Source organism: Buteo buteo, chromosome 7 (assembly GCF_964188355.1).
Source record: "Buteo buteo chromosome 7, bButBut1.hap1.1, whole genome shotgun sequence".
Classification (NCBI taxonomy): domain Eukaryota; kingdom Metazoa; phylum Chordata; class Aves; order Accipitriformes; family Accipitridae; genus Buteo; species Buteo buteo.
In genome coordinates this window covers 41,771,090-41,789,206 of record NC_134177.1, presented here as the reverse complement: position 1 = coordinate 41,789,206, position 18,117 = coordinate 41,771,090, and the positions used below count along the sequence as shown (strand labels likewise).

Here is an 18,117-nt window from a genome sequence, read left to right as displayed (position 1 = left end):
AAGGGCATTTTGCCGGTGATACACTTCACCAGAGCTCGGCACTGGGCCGTCTAAGCAATCTGAACTGCTCTAAACACTGTATGTTACTGTAAATGCCCTCTCCATCCCTTGGGGCTGAGATCAGTTTTCATGAGAGGAAGGTGTGTTTGGATGTTCCCCAATTCATAATTCATTCTGCATGCATGCCTTAGGCAGCTCACTGATCCTTGCTTGACACTGACTTGTGTGATCTACTGTCTTCTCTGCCCTCACCCCAAAACACTAAATCATCTTTTTCCTCTCCAAATCACACTGATGTTTTCCAGAGCAAGAAAGAAGTAACTATTTGGGATTTTTTTCCTGAGTCTTTTATGAGAAAGGAGTCAGAGAAGCCATGAGGTTTTAGAATTCCACTTTTCAGTTTATAGTTAAAAATCTGCCCCCCAATAATGTCAAGTCCCAAATATTGTAGAAGTGACCAAAATTTTGTAACTAACACTTGCCATGTATACAGGAATATTTCTATGTGTAATTATTGATATTGGAAACTTACAGAAGAAAATTATTTTATTAATGAGAATCAGAAACTTTTGTGGCTTACAATGAATACAAGACCTGCTTTCTAAGCTTATTCCTGACAGATTGACACTGAAGGTTGTGCTGGATCATGGTTGGTGATGGCTATGGTTGCTTTGTTGATCTCTAACATTCTTGTCATGAATGCTTGCCCTATTTTCAGAAGACGTTTTCAGGAGCAGGGTTTCAATCTGCACAGCACAGCACTAAACTCTGGTTTAGCCACATCAATTTCTTACTGCTTTCTTGCTTCTCTTTATAGTATGCATAGGATACTTGAATAGCTTTTAGAGAGCTTCTAAGGACTGTATTTTCTTCTTTTCTGAGTTTGGATCTGTTTGTGAGTCTTTGTTTAATATAACTATGCTATTTTTGCTTATTCAAGGGTTCTGAGCTCAATTCTCTCATGGTTAGCTAGTGGTTACTGCCCACATTTAGATATCTCTGGAAATAACTTTTGCATATTTAGTGGGAGCACGTGGAAAATAAGCTTAATTCATCAGGGCCAGAACAGTGATAATCTCAAGTATGGGTGAAGAAAGTTTTCAACCATGAGACACTTTCTGCATTATATTACATGGGATGAATTTGCTACCTTCTTAATAGTAACTGTCGGGAAGGAAAGAAGTTTGGCTACAACTGCGTTACCACTTGCCTGATGTTACATCTCTCCATGTGAATCAATTCCTATGGAATAGTTATTCTGAGAGTGATGTAAATAACCTGAATGTTACAACATTGAATGAGTTTACATGTAGGTAGTTGATTTTCAGAACCCCGTAGAAGTGTAGATTCTACTCAAGTAGACCTGGTTGTGGAATAATTCCATGTGAGTTTGGATTTGAGACTTGTTATGTGAAGTGACACTTGAGTGGAATAATGATGAGCTTAAGTTGATAAATCTAGACAGGGCAAGTTGTCTAGTGGGGTACTTCGGGGTTTAGGATTAACCCTAATGTCATTTATTATTTTCATTAGAGATTTGAGAGAAAGTAAATTGACTGATGATATCCACATGTAGTAGTAAATTAAGATTGTGTGTTAAGACAAATATTACTAAAGGCAATTGGGTGCTAGAAGCATGGTGACATTATAAAATAGCAAAAGATGTAGAAGCCTGGATCTAGCAATTCTCTGAGAAATTTAAGAGTGATGGACAGATTGTGGTCTGCAGTATCATAGGCCATTAAGAAGTCTATCAAAATTTTGGGTCACCTACATCAAGGGACTGAATTAATGTAAGAGAAGGATGCCATTTTTTAAGAGATCATTCCTGAATTGTCAGGGTTTATTTCTTTTCATTAAGGGCTACCTGTAGGCAAGGCTGAATACCAAGTGATCACTGTGTACTATATAGAGACTTAGGGTAATTGCCACCATGTCCAGATGTGCTCTCAAGCAGGAGTGGTTAGGAGCTCTACAACATCCAGGTGCTTCCTGGATGAGTGGAGAGAAAAGTGGAGTGTTTGCAGCAGGTTTTTAATCTGCTATAGGAACACATTTATAAAATACTACAACTATCTGTATAAGCGAACTCTAAAAAAAAAAAAAAGGCAGACATTTGTCCTAAATCTATTGTATGGAAAAAAACATTTTAAGAAGCAGATCCAGGACATTTCTTTGCACAGGGCAACATAGTAAAATATACAGGCAATGTTACTATCACTGTGGTCTTTAGTCCAGGTTCTGATCCTTACGTGGATATTTTAACGTTTCTTTTTTGTTTGTGTTTTATCCTGCATCTGTTACTTCTGACACTAACTGTGAGGAAGGAGGGGCATGTCTGTCCCTGCAGAAGACTTTTGTGATTGTGATTTATTACATTGTTGTTATATTTTCCTCTTTTCTAGGCTGACACTTACTTAGTAATTTCTCATTCTGAAGCCATTCCAGACCTTTGGTTATACCTGCTTCCATGAACAGCTTCTAGTTCTGCTAACACCTTTCTGGGATGGGAGGACCAAAATTACATGTAGTGTTCAAGATGTAGGCATGCCATGGCGTTTAGACAGCAGATATTCTCCCAAGTACACAGCAATTCACTCAAAATAGAGAAAACCAGATCATAGGGTTTCTCCTCAGCTGCATTGCATATCCTATTCGTTTTGGGTATGTATTTTATCTCTAATGCTAAAGTATTCATTTATGCAGAAATAGAAAACACGGCAGAAATTCATGCAGTATGGCTGAGATAACACTATAAGAACTTACATATTTCTTGTAGACTGGGCAGACCTATCATTTGGGGAGCCCTTGATAGAGAAAAGTCCCTCACAGGTGTTGAACCAATATAATTAGCTCAGCAGAAAGGAAACTCGGCATTGGACAGAAACCAAGCATGGAAAAAATTAGCTAAGAAAGTAAATGAGCTTGTCATTTGGACCTGGTTTTCCCCGCACCTTTTTCCTTGTCATAATAAACACTAATACATCTTTCCAACTACATCAGTTAACTAATAAAAAAAGATGTTAGCTCTCCCTACCAGCTTTGCAACTCTGATGGTATTTTCAAAACCCTGTTCTTTGCATACTCTGTCCTGTTTTCTGGATGAATGATTGTGCTGTTTCCTGAATGAGGAGTATGAAATTTCATTGCTTTATGCTAGACATCTAAGCATGAAGTCAGATACAGTTCCAAGAGTTGAAGTAGTTAATATGATACAGAAACTGTGTGATTCTTTCATGAATAACCAACTTGGTTGGCAGGTTAAACCAGCACAAGAGATAACGGCGTAACGTGTTCACGGGCTGATCATAGCAAGTATGTAACTGAATTCTTTGCGCTGAATTCAGAGCAAAGTTTTCCTCTGCAGCGGGTCTGGGGGGGGGGCAATGTATAGATGCAAGAAATATAGCAGAGCTATCAGTACAATCATATGACGTATAAAAAAATCATAGGAAGAAGCAAAGATAAAGCAGCTATAGCCATTGAATTGAACAGTAGATAAAGATATACCTTCTTTGGCTCAAAACTTCATGAACTGCAGATTGCTGAAAGCTAGGACAATATACTAGGGAATTATCACTTTGCTCTTCTCCAGCTATGCCTCACAGTCCCTGCACCTGTGCTTCACTCTTACCATTTTTATAGCCCTGTTTATCCATAATCTTTTGTTCCCTTCAATGTCCCTTTCTCCTATCACTAGGTAGGTTATCTCCTTCTAAGTATTCCTTTATCCATCCTCTTTCCTTTCCTTTCCCTGCAATGAAAGTCCACGTCACTTTACTTTCTTCTATCACTTTATTAGTTCTTTTGATACATTCCAACATATCCTTTTCCCTTCTACTATGGCTATTCTAGTTCCTAGTTTCCAAAGTGGTCTACGGGGTATCCACAATATTTTCTGTAAGATCCCTTTTTTTAGAGTTCACCATTAAATTTTAACTGAAAGGCAAATGTCAGTCAGTTTTGAAGACAAATGCTAAGAGATGAGATGGGTTAATGTTTCAAAAAATGTGAGAACCACTGAATGATATAGTAAGTAACATGGGTCAGGAATTGTCAGCTACTCCGTATCCGACAGATAACATGTTGTGGCCCTGTTCCTTGCTTCTTATGTGCTGGTGTAATAAATGTGATTAATAGTAAGCTGTTTCCCTGAATTACCTATTGATAGCTTAAGGGCTGTATGCAATGTGGTGTACCCTATTAATGCTCTTTGGGGAACATCATGTAGGGGGAACGTGGGGGACACATGGCATAGATCCTTCAGTAGTCTAATAATTTGTTTTACGTTCCTTTTCTCTCTCAGTGAGTCATGCTCATCTCCCTGTGACTTGAGAGTTCATCTTGGGATCTCATGCCATCTTTCTGTCTTTATGAGAAGGTGTGTATGATGATCCACCCTAATGGTTTCTGTTGCTGGCTGTGGCAGCATGTTTTATGATGGGTGTGGTACATTCCCATTTTCTCTGTTGTGCATGTACAGTATTCACCTTGCAGCCCCACCCGTGGCCACTCCCACCCTCCCACTGGGAATCGCCCACAGTAAGCTCTGTAATTACCTTTATTTGATCTGAGGAATGGATTTGGGAATCTTATTTGCACAGTCGTAAGCTGAGTATGTTAAAACAAAAAACAAAAAACTTTGAATGACTGATTCACTGAGCAGTGATGTGTTAAGTAGAAAAACAGCAGAGGCACAGATAATCAAGTTCAGGGGCTATTTAACTGAAGTGGTTTTGGAGTTTTTGCTTTGGAAATGTCTGACTACAATACATGTATACAAAGGGGAATTTCACCTTTTACCACCTGTTTTGAGTTCTTAATGTTAACAGGCAAAGCTGCTGTAAGTTGCAGTTTTCACTGGAAAAGTTTCTGTTAGTTTTTCTTTGAATTAAACTGAATCAGTGCAAACTACAGTTGTACTTGTTTTACATGCTTAGTCTGGGTTATGCAGTGTAGTTTACACAGGCCTCTAAGACTCTCAGTGAAGAAAATAAATTGTATGCAGTCAGAAGTAATGCAGCACTAGTTCAAGCATTTAGTTTCTGGGGAAACCTTTGAAAAGGAAAACCAAAAAACCCCCAAGACTCAAGCTCCTACTTTGGCTTCTTAAGATCAAAGGTCTTTGAGCATCCACCTAGCAACTAGTAACTAATTCAGCTAGCTCATAGAAGCACAGCTGATTTGGAGTGATGTATTCTGCTGACACCTATTCCTAGGCATGCATGAAAAATGTTGCATATAAAGTAGTAAAGATGGAGGAACAGGTAATGGAGAATGATATTTATTTCTCTGGAGGGATCCCACCCTCCAGTCCTAGCAATAGCCTTTCTGTCCACAAAATTTAAGTGTTGTTCCTATATGTGCAGTGGTCAATAATGGCTAGCATGTAAAAGTATTTCAAACATTTCAAACAGGTATACTGGGGAAATTGGGCTAATAATTTGCTTAGGTTACCAGAAAAGCTTTTGACAAGGTGCTTCATCACAAGGTTTTAAGGGAACTAATATCCACTGAAATCCTGAATATCTACACAAAAGGTCTTTGCATGGATAAATACTTGGTTAAAAGATAGAAAATGAAAAGTAAAGGTGAACGATCAGTTTTCACAAGGAAGGAGGTCACCAGAGCTGGGGGTGATCTTTAGGGGTCTGCTGAGACTTTGTGTTGCTTAATGTATTCACATAAAAACCAGAAAAAAGGGTGAAAAGCACCATGGCAAAATTTGCAGATGATACTGTTATTCTGAATAGTTATGATGAAAAAAGAAAAGGCATTTAGCTGACCATTAAAACTCAGGAAAGAGTAATGATGGATGCATCCATGAAAATGACAGCTCAATGATAATAGGAAGCACAAAAGCAAAGTCAAATGGTAAGAATTGTGAGGGCAGACCAGAAGAAACAGGTACACGTTTTTTCCACAGTATAAAACCATGATACATTGCCATCTTGAACAGCATGCAGTTCTGGTTCTCCCTATCTTGAAAAGGAGACAGTTGTACAGGATAGGTTGAGGAAAGGGCTGCAAGTCTGATCAAAGGTCTGGACCAGGTTCCATATGAGGAATGAGTAAGTGGGCTTTGGGCTGGAAAAAAGGTGATTGATGATGGTGAAAGAATGGAAGAGATGTATTAAATCACAGGTGGCATGGAGAGGGTGAACAGGCTTTGAAGGCAGTCTCCTAATTTAACAGCTGCAGACCATTAAATAAGCCTAATACGAAGGAGATTCAAAACTAGCAAAATGAGGTGGTTCTTTACACAGCATGTATCTGAGCTGTGCAAGCCCCTACCACAGGGTGCTGTAGATGTAAAAACTTGCATGGATTCAAGGGATATCTGGATAACTTCATGGGAAGGAAAATCCATTGTGGCTAATTAAATAGATGGACACCAGCTCTGACTTAAGAGGTCTGTGACTTGCAAACTATGCTGTTTCTATGCTTTTCCTCAGGCATTTAGTCTTGTCCATTGCTGGAAGTAGGATACTGGGCTAGATGGGCCTTTGGTTTCACCCAGGGTGGATGTATTTCAGTATCATGTGCACTGCATTGCACAGTTTTAAACACATAAAACCAGAGAATGTTTCATGTTTCAATGCCATGAATCCTCTGCAGTGTAAAAGGTAACATCTTTCCAGAGAGATATAGCTACCTACCTGCAGAAGCAAATGCTCTAGTTAGGGAAAAGGGAGAGAGAGAAAAATTTAGGTGAGGAAATAAAAAGGCAAATGCCTGATTATCCCAACAGTCTTCTCTCCCTGCCCCCAAAATTACGAAGTCATTCACACCCCAGCATCAAGTTGAGAACTTAGTTTTGTAATTTAAAGCATCTTCTTTGGAATACTAGGAGGAGCAAGAGACAGACAGACTGAAGAATAAATGAGGGGCAGTTTGGAGATTAAAGAACCTTATGGGAAAATATGGCCTAACATTGTTTTGCAAAATGAGTAACATACAAATACGCTAATCCTTTAGGAAGAAATAACTGCTGAGAACAAGATGAGATACAAGTGACTTAAAATTAGGAAGACTAAAAGAAGAGGGAAGGGGGAAGGAAAAGCAAATCTAATATGAGGAACAAAACAAGAAGTCGCGCATGAAAGCATTAAACTTCCCAGGAAGGATTATGTCCATTCTTTGTAAGCCTTGGAAAACTTAATGTCTGCTGTTAATGTAAGTACAAAGGAAGTTCCCGGGGAGAAAAAAGATCTGAAAATGAAGGAAGTTGTGAGAGAATAGGCACAGCTAAAACCATCCCTATTTACAGTTATGAGATACAAGACCAGCATAAGAGTCTCTAAAAACTGTAAATATGGCCATATCTGACAGACTAAGTTGCTCTGAAGTTCATTCACCCAGTTAACCTTCTCTTTGCTTCACTGCAAAGTGACCAATGGTTGTTCTTCCCCTTTACCCTCCCCACTTTCCAAGTACTTGCTCCTCTGCTACACCCACCTGTTTTCCCAATGCCTAATTTATTCCTAGAGTCTAATTCTGTTTCATAAACACTGCTTCCTTACTGTTAAAAGCAAAAGTATCAAGAACAGCTATTTGATTTTTAAGTTAATTTTATTTAATTCTTCATCTTATGCTATTTTAACTCTTTCAGGAAAATTCTTCAAGCTTTGTGACAACTGTTTCTTCTAAAAGAAGAGCAAAACAAAGCTAAGTTTCTTTCCCCAGTTCTCTTCATTCCTGGTTGTTTAAAAGTACATTGTTCAAGCCAGCATGACTTAAATGCTTGATGCAAAATTTTGGCAAAATAATGTGATTTATTCATCTAGGATAAACTTTTCAGCCAGGTCCATCTGTCTTGTGAAACATGAGGTGCTTTTATATTCATTTTTTATTTGGCCATTATCTGACTGAACAGGAGAGCAGTACTAAGTAATTAATGGTCCCTGAGCTCAGAAAAAAACACTGAAAAGAAAATGCAGATATTTGTGACATGCATACCCCTCTTCAGGAGCTTAAGTGCACCTCTTCAGGGCTTAAATCTAAAAAATATTCTATCAATAGAGTATCTAAGAAATGGAGACCATGATAGTAGTCTTTTCCATGCTTAAATATTTCAACTTTTTTATGAATATCTGAAGCAATAGAGAATCTCCTTCAAGAACTATATATGTATTCAAAATAGCGTATCTACTTTCCACTGTTTCTTAACAAATTCTGAATTCTGTTTGTGTCTCTCTCCATCTATTGAGCTGATCCCTTCAGGGTAAGCATGTCTACTATATTGATAACTGAGACAACAAATATGCTTTTAATTCTTTCTGTCCCAAATTATAGTTAATTAAAATATCTTATGGCAAAGTATTAAAAAACCCCAACCCCTAAAACTAGATTAAATAAACTACAAAAACTAGAAAATGTGAAGTTCACAGCTTTTTTAGGAGAAATTAAGTTCTATTATACAATGAGTAGCCTTCCCCACCTATCGCTTATAGGAAGGCCCCAATGACTTTAGAAAATAGAGATTTCTTTCACGACAAAAAATGAGGTAATAACACCCTTGAAATAAAGGAGTTTCACAGAAACAGCAAACATCCAAAAACTGTGTGTACAGAAACAGTTTTGCAATAAACAGTCTGAATAAACAGTCTCTGTTTCATTGAGGAAGCATCATTGAAGCAAGTGTATTGAATTATATACACATCCTTGATGTTGTTACAAAAACTCGTAATAGAGATGAAAATTAGAAACAAGAAAAAGGCTGAAATCAAATAGGAATCATATAAGTCCTGCATTTTTCCCTGTACTCATGCTGCATTTCACACACATACATCGTGCAACTTATGAAGCACAATAGATTCTTCCTGGGAGACTCATGCCCCCTCTAACAGGGATTTTGTCCATTGTCTCCTTAGTGTGAAAAATTGACTCCTTTATTGAAATGGAATCTTACATTTTTAGGGGAGCAGCTAGCTATAAAGACGTTGAAACCATGGCCATTTCTTCTCTTAAAATATTACGTTTCAGTGATACATAAAACATAATTAACTAATCTAAGGGGATTACCACATTAAAGAAAGAGATGTAAAACTAAACATATTACAAAACCCATTCTGTTTTCTTATAAATAAAAAATGATGCAAATTAAATTTTTTATAGGTGTTTGTTTCCAATGCTTAAAGCACAGCTGATAAAGAATATTCATTAAGGGACTAGAAGTAAGGTTTTATATTATTGCTAACTCTGTCCTCAGAATAGTACTTTCAGGAGAAAAAAGTGAATTGATACATTAAAATATATTTATATTTTATAAAACCCCCACAGCTCTATATCAGCATCCATAGCAGCAACAGCTCAACATTTTACTTCCTCTTAAAGACCTCTATGTGTAAGACAGTTTTTCACTCATTCTAGTGTTTTAGGTTTTTCAGATTGACTAAACAAGTATAGGACTAAATTTGTAAAATTAAAGCATTTGGGGGGACTATAGACTCTAATGCAAAACCAGAACATAGTGTTACAGATTCAGTAGAACAAAAAAGATGTCAGCAAGGGAAAGTAGAGTCCTGAACAAAGAGCATGTTGCTTGGAGACTTTTTAGATGTTTATTCATGAAGTAATGTCTTGAAATTAAAGAATGTATTTCATTTCAGACTTTTTTGCATTCACATATTTATGCCCTCTGATTTAATATTTTTTCCTGTTGAACCCAGCATTTTATATTGTGGTAGCTATCAGTTATGACGTGTGGAACATGTTTTATAGCCAAGGAGAAGATTTGTGTTTGGGATTAGTTTTATCTGAGGCTGTGTGAAGGGAATGTCTATATGAGAAGCTTTTGTCAGCTTTAGTTATTGTTTGCTGTTGAAGAGGCCAGCCAGCTACTGGAAGCAACCTTGTACTTTGCTTTCTTTGTCAACTGTTTTGTGGTGACAGTAGCTTCCTACGGCAGATCTCATGCTATGGTTGAAGACCATGTTTCTCCGTGGTTGGGACTCTGTAGAGCAGAGCTATAAGGCGCCTGGTTTTCACAGCTATTGTTTCCAATTCATAACAAGATCTATAAAGCAGGAATACTGTTGGAAAGATTCAGAGTCACAGGAAAGCTGAGGCTGGAACGGACCTCAAGAGGTCATGTAGTCCAACTCACCGTGCTCAATGCCAGGTCAGCTAGATTAAAGTAGAGAGAAGAGTATCAGCAGGAAAACAGCTAAAAAATAAAAAGCACGTGCCTAGGTTCTTCTGTCAGGGAAATCTAGGCCCTATATTTGTTACAAAAAACATGCACGTTTGAACATTAAACATCACTAACAAACGCATCATCAAACCTGACTTGCTAAACTAGGGCAAAGGAATTCTTCTTATGGGTTCTCTTTATTTGGTTTTCCATAAAGTATTCCTTTCCTTCTCTCTTTCCAAGTTAAATACTGCCAGTTATCGCTTTTCTTATTGTGATTCTTGGCATATCTTATATTTTTTGAGAAACTCAGTGCTGCTGGAATAGTTGAGTATACAAGAACCACAATTTTTATTTTGTCAAGAATGCATATTTTTGCATTGGTAGTTATGAAATAAAGGTGGAAACTTGATTCTTACAGTGTCTAAAACCATAAGCAAGTGTCATAGATCTATCATGTGCTTATTTTTCAGAATTCCATGATGATAAGATTTGATTATCCATATTGTTATATTCAAGGAGTTCACTCCTGGTACATCCTACCTTCAGTTTCAGTATATGCCTATTTCCAGTTTCCACATTTTCATTCTCTCTTAAATTTTACTTTGTCATTCCTTCTCAAATCTTTTAGCTTAGCAGTGTCTTTATATGTGGGAAAATCTTCTATTCATGTATACATGATCTTTTCCTATTTTTGTTGAATGTCTTTTTAAAAATGACTTTTTCTGTGGAGGCTTTCAACAATGAGGAACACCATCACTTTGAGCCAAATTTTGCAGTCCCCTTTGCAGTCCTCTTGAGCCACTTTGCATATAGATGCATAGATAAATATGTCTTAATGTGCCTGTTGAAAACTGTCCCCTGTTGTATTTTTATAGAGTCGGAGAGGAAAAAAGAACAGGTGTGACTGAATTATGCTGTGCCCCATTTACTTTTTAGCTGTTGAGTTTGTCTGCTGAAAACTACTGCTAGCCAAGGCATGTCCCACTAGGCTGCAGGGTAATCTCACCTATGTGAGGATAGACAGAAATCTAAGAAGCCATTACTAGATTTCTAGTAAGTCTGAACCAGTGAATGAAAATTTTGTGAGGCAAAGAATTTTTCCATATGAGTACAGGTATTTTGTGCTGTGTACTGAACTGATATATACTTAGGGACAGTAAATTTCCATAAGTCTAAATAAGTGGTATTATTGCTCAACACCTCTGAAGACTGTGTGCAGACTATCCCAAACAGAGTACCTTGTATTAATGGCTAATCTTGAAAATGTTGGTCCTAGTAGATAATTTTTCAGTGCTTTGAAATGTTCTTATAAAAGATGTTAGACAATAATATTTCTTGCATGTTGCCAAAACAGAATTCAGGTATCACAAAGCTGACCCCAAGCCCATATGGTAGATCAGGTGCTCTCTAGACACTCTGCATTTCAAAGAAAAAAAAACAAAACAGCCCAAATCTATTCCTGGGTGGAAAAGTAGGGCATACATTAATTAGTGACCTTAAAGCACAATGGAAAACTAACGGGGCAATGCCAAGTCAGAGTATGAGAAATTCTGGAATATTAATGATGTTTGCGTCTGATCTCATACATTGAAGAATACGTGTGTTCTCACCTCCCAGAGGACAGGGCTGAGGCTTTTTGACGTCTTCAAGTTCAGTGGCCCCAATTAATTTCATTCTAGTGAATTTAGAGAATCAGCTGAAATTACTGCAGAGCTGCAGGTCTTTGTCTCTGAGAATTCGCTGAGTATAAGTGCCATAATACAAGGCTGAAAGGAGGTAGATATAGTGCTTGTCTTGAAACTAGAAAGTATGAGGGAACTACAGATGGCAGATTTAACTTCAGTTCTCAGAAAAGTACAAAATTAAAAATACACCAAAACACCACACTAAGGAAAAAAAGGCAAAAGTAAAAGCCATTATGAATTTCCTAAGAATAAACTGTCATAGTGTAGTTTCCCTGTATACTGGCCTTGCAAGAAGAGGAGAAGGTGTACAGGTAATACAGCTTGACTTTAGTGAGGCTTCTATGCACTTTCCCATGATGTTCTCCTAAGCAAACTAAGAAAATTTATTTTAGATAAAACTCTAGTAGAGAAGAGGTAAAGCTGGGTGGAACAGAGCATTAAGAGTAGTTACTGACTGTTTGTTGTTAGAATGAAAGGGTATTTTGAGTTGATTTCTTAAGGAGCCTAATACTACTTGGTATTTTCACTAATGACTTGCGTGATAGACTAGAGAGGAACACTAATCAAATTTGGAGACAGGGTGAAGATGGGAGGCTTTGCATATGTATTTAGAGGACAGGATTAATATTCAAAAGGAGTCAGGAAAAATGATCTGAAGAAAGTAAAATGCAGTTCAATAATAACCAAGTTCAACATGTAGGCAGGAATAATAAACCCTGCAGATAGTGAATGAAAACAAGTGACCAGATAGCAGTGCTGCATAAAAACATCTTGAGGTTTTAATGGGTTACAAGCTGAGCCTATATCAGCCACATCGTGCTGTAATGAAAAAGGCAGACATGCTAGCAGGTATAAGATACACAGAAATGTATTCTGTGAGACTTGTGAAGTTAACTCCTCTTGGTCTTGGTAAAGTATCAGCTGAAGTTTTGTGTCCAGTTTTGGTCACTGCATTTTGAAACAACGGACTCCAGTTTGGAGTCCATAGGAGAGGATTGAGCATGGTCAGAGGCCTAGAAAATGTGGCTTATAGGGAAAGATTTACAGAACTAAGTTTGTTTTGTCTGGAAGAGAAATTATATTGAAGGACATTCCAGCTCTTTTTTCCCCTCTCGTTTGTTCTTCTTTTCTGCAGCTTGGGAGGACAGTGCCTAGCTGTTTAATTATTCCAGCTGGGAAAATAGTAAATTATTTCCTTCTATGAATTACTTACATTCCTGGGAGAACAGGTTCCTGTCTAATATTTCTGGCATCCTACCATTTGCCCACAGAGGGGAATGTTGCAGGGACCTGTCCTGGCAGGTCTGTTGAACCAGCAGTTAAGAGTTTGCAGGGCAGGGATACCTACCCATTCCAGGAGTAAAGTACGGGCTAGGTGTGGAAGTTGTAAGCTGACACTAGATGAGCTCCTTTGAGAGGCTCTAACAAACTGGTGAGGCAGCAGTACAGAGGGAAACAAATTGGGTTAAAATGACAGCATGTTTAGCTTCATTACATGACTCTGATGGAACCTCACCCTATATGCTTCATTCATTTCTGAGCACTTCACCAACAGAAAGATAATAATGCTCTGGATTGCAGTAGCCCTGTCTCATCCAAACATCTTTAAAAGATTTTACATATATTTACTAAGCCTCAAAAGACACTGTTGAGATTTGTAAAGGCTATACAGGGATCACTTTACTAACCACATGTTTAGCAGCTCCCTTCAGTACTTGGCAACATTTAACAAGGCACAAAGAATGCAGGTTTCATTTGAAAATGTTAGGGAATTTAGGTAAAAGACGTATAATAATCTTATGTATTATTATTTTGTTTATATAATGCAGAAAGTAACATTGTTGTTCTGTGGACAACTCTAAAGGTCTTGCATCCTGAATAAAATAAAGAATAATATATTCTATTGTAGTTTTTTGGAATACATGGCTTTTTTAAGTGTTGATCTGAAGGAAGAATAGTGCCATGTAGGACACTTGGGAAGAAGGTGTTTGCAAGAAGCTAGCAAGTATGGCATGCTGGATTATAGCGAGGGGTCTCAGCTTTCTCGGCATTGTGGAAGAAACCACTGGTAGTATCTCATGTATGACCAGGGGACTTAGCTGCACAAGAGGGGTGCAAAAAATGGGCTGTGTTGTACAGGACTTAATTGATTTCAAAGAAAAGAACAAAAAACCAGTGTGTTTGTCTATGGAGTGAGGAGCCAGTTAGGGAAATAGCAGAGGAGCTGGCTACGGTTATGAGGGCATGACTTGAATTTATGTTTGAAATGTGGCAAAAGGGTTAATTAGTTCCCTAATCTTAATAAAAGTGGCATAGTGTCTTTGATAAATAGAATTGGCCAAGTCCTTAACGTAAGCAGCATCCTGTCGTTAGCACCGTGTTAGGGCATTGATTCAATAGTGACTCAGAAGAAAGAGCAGCAGCTCACAGCTCTGCTTCCTAAGGCAGACAGAATGATGCCATTCTGTGGTGATTTATTAGTGGGTTCCTACTCAGGGTATTCCAGCCTCTTTCAACCTTGCATAGCTTCTGAGAACTGCCACCTTGCTTTCAAATCTTAACTAACTGAAGAGTTGCCTTGGAAAGATGTGGCACTGGCCATACTCACAGGTGTACGAGAGGAGGATTTTATTTGTACCTCTCGCTTAGTCTGCATTATCTCCATAATTAATCTCTTTGTATTTCAAGCTAATGATTTGTGAGGTGCAGGATAGCAGAGAGGTGTGTTTGACCCAATTCATAAAGCTCAGGCTTTCTGAGTAACAATAGAGGACATGGCCACAAACAGTAAATCCTATCTGCTTGGAAGTTATCTCCATTTACTGTTTCTATGGCTTGTAGACACTGACCTACCAAATACTGTTTTGCTTATGCCACATCCAAAACAACACTTTTCCTTACTTTCCAATAGACACAGTCAGAAAGAGCCAGCTTCCAAAGTTTCTGCATGAGTGAGGTGTAAGCTGCTAGAATATTTTGCATCTGTAATTGTTTGGTTTATAAGCAGGACAGAGTAGTACATGTAAAAATGTTTCACTATGCACTCTTCAGTGCTTTGAGTCCCTACCTTTTAAAGGCTAAATACATGGTGGGTTTTTTTGTTTGTTTGTTTTGTTTTGTTTTTCAACTTTATGCCTTTTAAATTTTATTGCATGGATTACTGGAGAACTTCTGACTTCAGATCTAGCTGTGGTCACTCTGGGCTGTAATCAAAGGCTCCTTTTGGTTCTAATGTGAATCAATTATCAATATTTTTTGCAGGACTTGGAAATTTCTGTTTCAGATTTTTTGGAGGCCGTATCACTGTCTCCCTGTTCTTGGTCATTTAACAGCCTATGAAACTAGGCTATGGGATTGATTTCATGATTGAAAGTAGTTCTGCATGACACCACTTCTTGTGCTAAGTTTCTGGAGTTTGCAGCCAAAAAGGTTAGACTGTTGTTGTTGTGGTTAATGTTTAGTTTCCAGAAATCCTAAACAATTACATTTTCTTTCTACTTCTGTTTTTACATAAGAGATGCTCTAAAAGGACATAGTGCATTTTCTGGTTTATTTTATGTGTCTTTCTTATTATTCCCTTCAAAAACTGTTTTTGAGCAGCAAGCTATTCTTCTAAAAAAGAAAAAGCCAGTTATTACAAGGAATGGATCAGAAAGACATTACTTCATGTAGATGACCCTCTTTCTACGCTTTTCTCTTTCAGCTCAGTGTTTTGCAGTGATGGCAAGTGTCTTCATGTGTTTCTGGCAGGTTCCTATATTATACCTGTCACAGTGGCGTACACATATTTCCATTTACTGCCCGGAGTACTCCACTGACTCCTATCTCAGTAACTGACACATGGCTCCAGTTATATCTAGGAGCACAGCAATGTTATACAAGTATCTGTGCTCACGTACAAGGTAGTACTTTCTCACAGTATACTTTACCTTTTGAGGCAAGTTTAGATGTTCAAATTACCAGCACGTAGTCCCTTATTTTATTTACATTAATACTACTACCCATGTTCATCTCCCCTCCTCACCGGGATGAAGGGTAAACAATGTGCTTTAGTTGTGTATTTTCTTGGCTGCATATATAATACAAGGTATCACCTGGCTGAAAGCAAACTACACAATCCTTTACTCCTTAAGAAAGATGCACTGTAGGTATTTAATATTTTTTGTTCTTCTATGCTCATAATTAGTTATAAACAAAATACATACATTTTCAGCCTAAAACTCATCCAGTTCAACATAGATCATATCAGTATTCAAGTTAGAAACATATGATTCAGGTAAACCAAAGTGAAACATTTATAGAACAAAGTCTAATTCCCCAAGATTTAATCTGATGTCCAGTAAATTTGCAGGTGGGCCAAGAGTGAATGATGGCTAGTTGTTATTTATAGGTTTGATAATTATTGTGTTTGCAACACAAACAGTTCCCTTCTTGCTGGAAATCTAACAGTCTGAAACCAAGAAGTGAAAAGAAAGCAATATACTTCCTGTGCATATAAAGAAATAAGAAACAAGTTTCCATTTGCAGTACTCAGATTTAGTAATTTCTGCAGTTAACACATCCTAGCTTCTGGATGTCATTTCAGTCACATTTCAATATAGGAGTAAGTCTAAAAAAAGTTTTCATCTACTACTACAAAACACACGAGGCAAAAGTAACATTTAAAACGGAGGCCGTAGTAAAAGCAAGCTGGATTTCAAAACATATAACTTCCCAAGTTTTTTGATTCACCATTGGAAAAATTTGAAAGAAATCTATTATGAATCTGTGAGACATGAGACTTCCCACTTTTTTTTAGAAATACTTTTCTTGGTTTGTCTTTCTGTTTTTTTTTTTTTTTCCAGGTAATGGTAAACACTTCCAGCTTTCTCTGTAACTATGGAACAGATAGTAGCTTAGTTTAAGCTAGTATACACCCGAGACAAGAGGAGCTTTTTTTTTTTTTTTCTTTGGGAAATCACCTACGGTCTTCATTTCTCCCAGTACTAGACCAATGGATCTATTAACTTACCTGGTGTTTTCTTGACTTCTTCTCTTGCTACTCTTCACTCGCGGCTGATAAATACCTATAGGAGTTGCTGAGGAACGGGATGTAGGTGCTGACCTTCCCCTTCCCTCAGTTTGAAGTTCTTCAAAGTCAGCCTCAGGGACTTCAGATTAAATAGATGAGCCAAGGCAAAAGAGTTCTGCTCCCCCTTCCGTTTGGCTTTCACGGCTGAATTCTAAAAAGCTATATGAAGTTGTCAGAGGTTTCCTCTTACCTTTTTACTGAAGCAAAACGGCGTGCTGCTGCTCCAGGACAGGATTAGGTCATTCAAACAGCCCTGCAGAGAGAGTGGAGGCTCAGCGGTACAGAGTCTCCAAAGGCTGGAAAGATCTGATCTTACATCAGGTGAGAGAAGGCAGCTGGCTAGGCAAGCCAATAATTATGATATCAGCTCTTGTTCGCCTCGGGCAGTCCTGCATTTAATAAGAATACAAATATGACTAAGCTGCAGGTTTTTTTTCCTTGTTCTCTTGGTAATTCTTCAGAGAAGTTGGGCAGGTATTGAGCTCTAACTGTCTAGAAAGAGCGTGCTCCCTCTCAACCTCTCTGTTTTTCTTTTGATTTAAAATACCCATCTGTTGCTGTGTTTTGCAAACCTATTATCCACCTGTGGTTGTTAAAATACCCTCTTTCCTGGCATGGATTTTGCCATATTATCAGAAAGCATTCAGCTACCAGAAATAGGCATCTTTCTTGCATTTTTTCAGTCTGAACTGTCATCATGGAAAGGAACTGTGGCTCCATCATAGAATGTCAAAACATGTTGCAGTATTTAAGTGTAAGAGGAACACTACAAGACCAGTATACTCAAGGTAATATTCCTTCCCCAAACCAGAATGCTTTAGCACAGTCATAAAAATATAGCTAGATTGGAGAAGCATATGCATTTGTGTGGGCATGTATGTATATATATTTATGTGGAGAGGTTTGTTTTTTGTGTGCAGGTATGTAGAGAGGAATATGAGTTTAAATGTGCAATTGCAGGAATATGTATTTCTGCTGCCCTTACCTGGCTTTGTGCACACTCTACAGTCCCCTACACAAACCTGATCACACCTACTGTAATAATACTTACCTACCTCATAGGGTGTTGTGAGGATTAATTAATGTTTGTAAAGTGCTTTGAAGATGAAAAGCCTTGAATGAGTGCTAAATATAATTATCGTCATTCCACAAAACAGTAGAAACATCTTTGCGGCCCCCAGGTTATTGTATAGGTACACCCATGTTTATCTCCCACGATTATG

The 18,117-nt window shown here is 37.9% G+C and overlaps 1 protein-coding gene across 3 annotated transcripts in view; it reads right to left on the bottom strand.

Moving 5' to 3' along the window:
- The window catches only part of FOXN1 (forkhead box N1), a 44,690-nt gene extending 27,424 nt beyond the window's left edge, over window positions 1-17,266 (bottom strand). For 2 of the 3 annotated variants that reach the window (XM_075032698.1, XM_075032701.1), the window contains exon 1: window positions 17,085-17,266. The gene's annotated coding sequence lies outside the window, so the exon portion shown is untranslated. Of the gene's footprint in view, window positions 1-16,834 lie in introns of all 3 variants that reach the window. The other variant, XM_075032699.1, reaches the window with a different exon arrangement.
- Window positions 17,267-18,117: the final 851 nt, after the last annotated feature.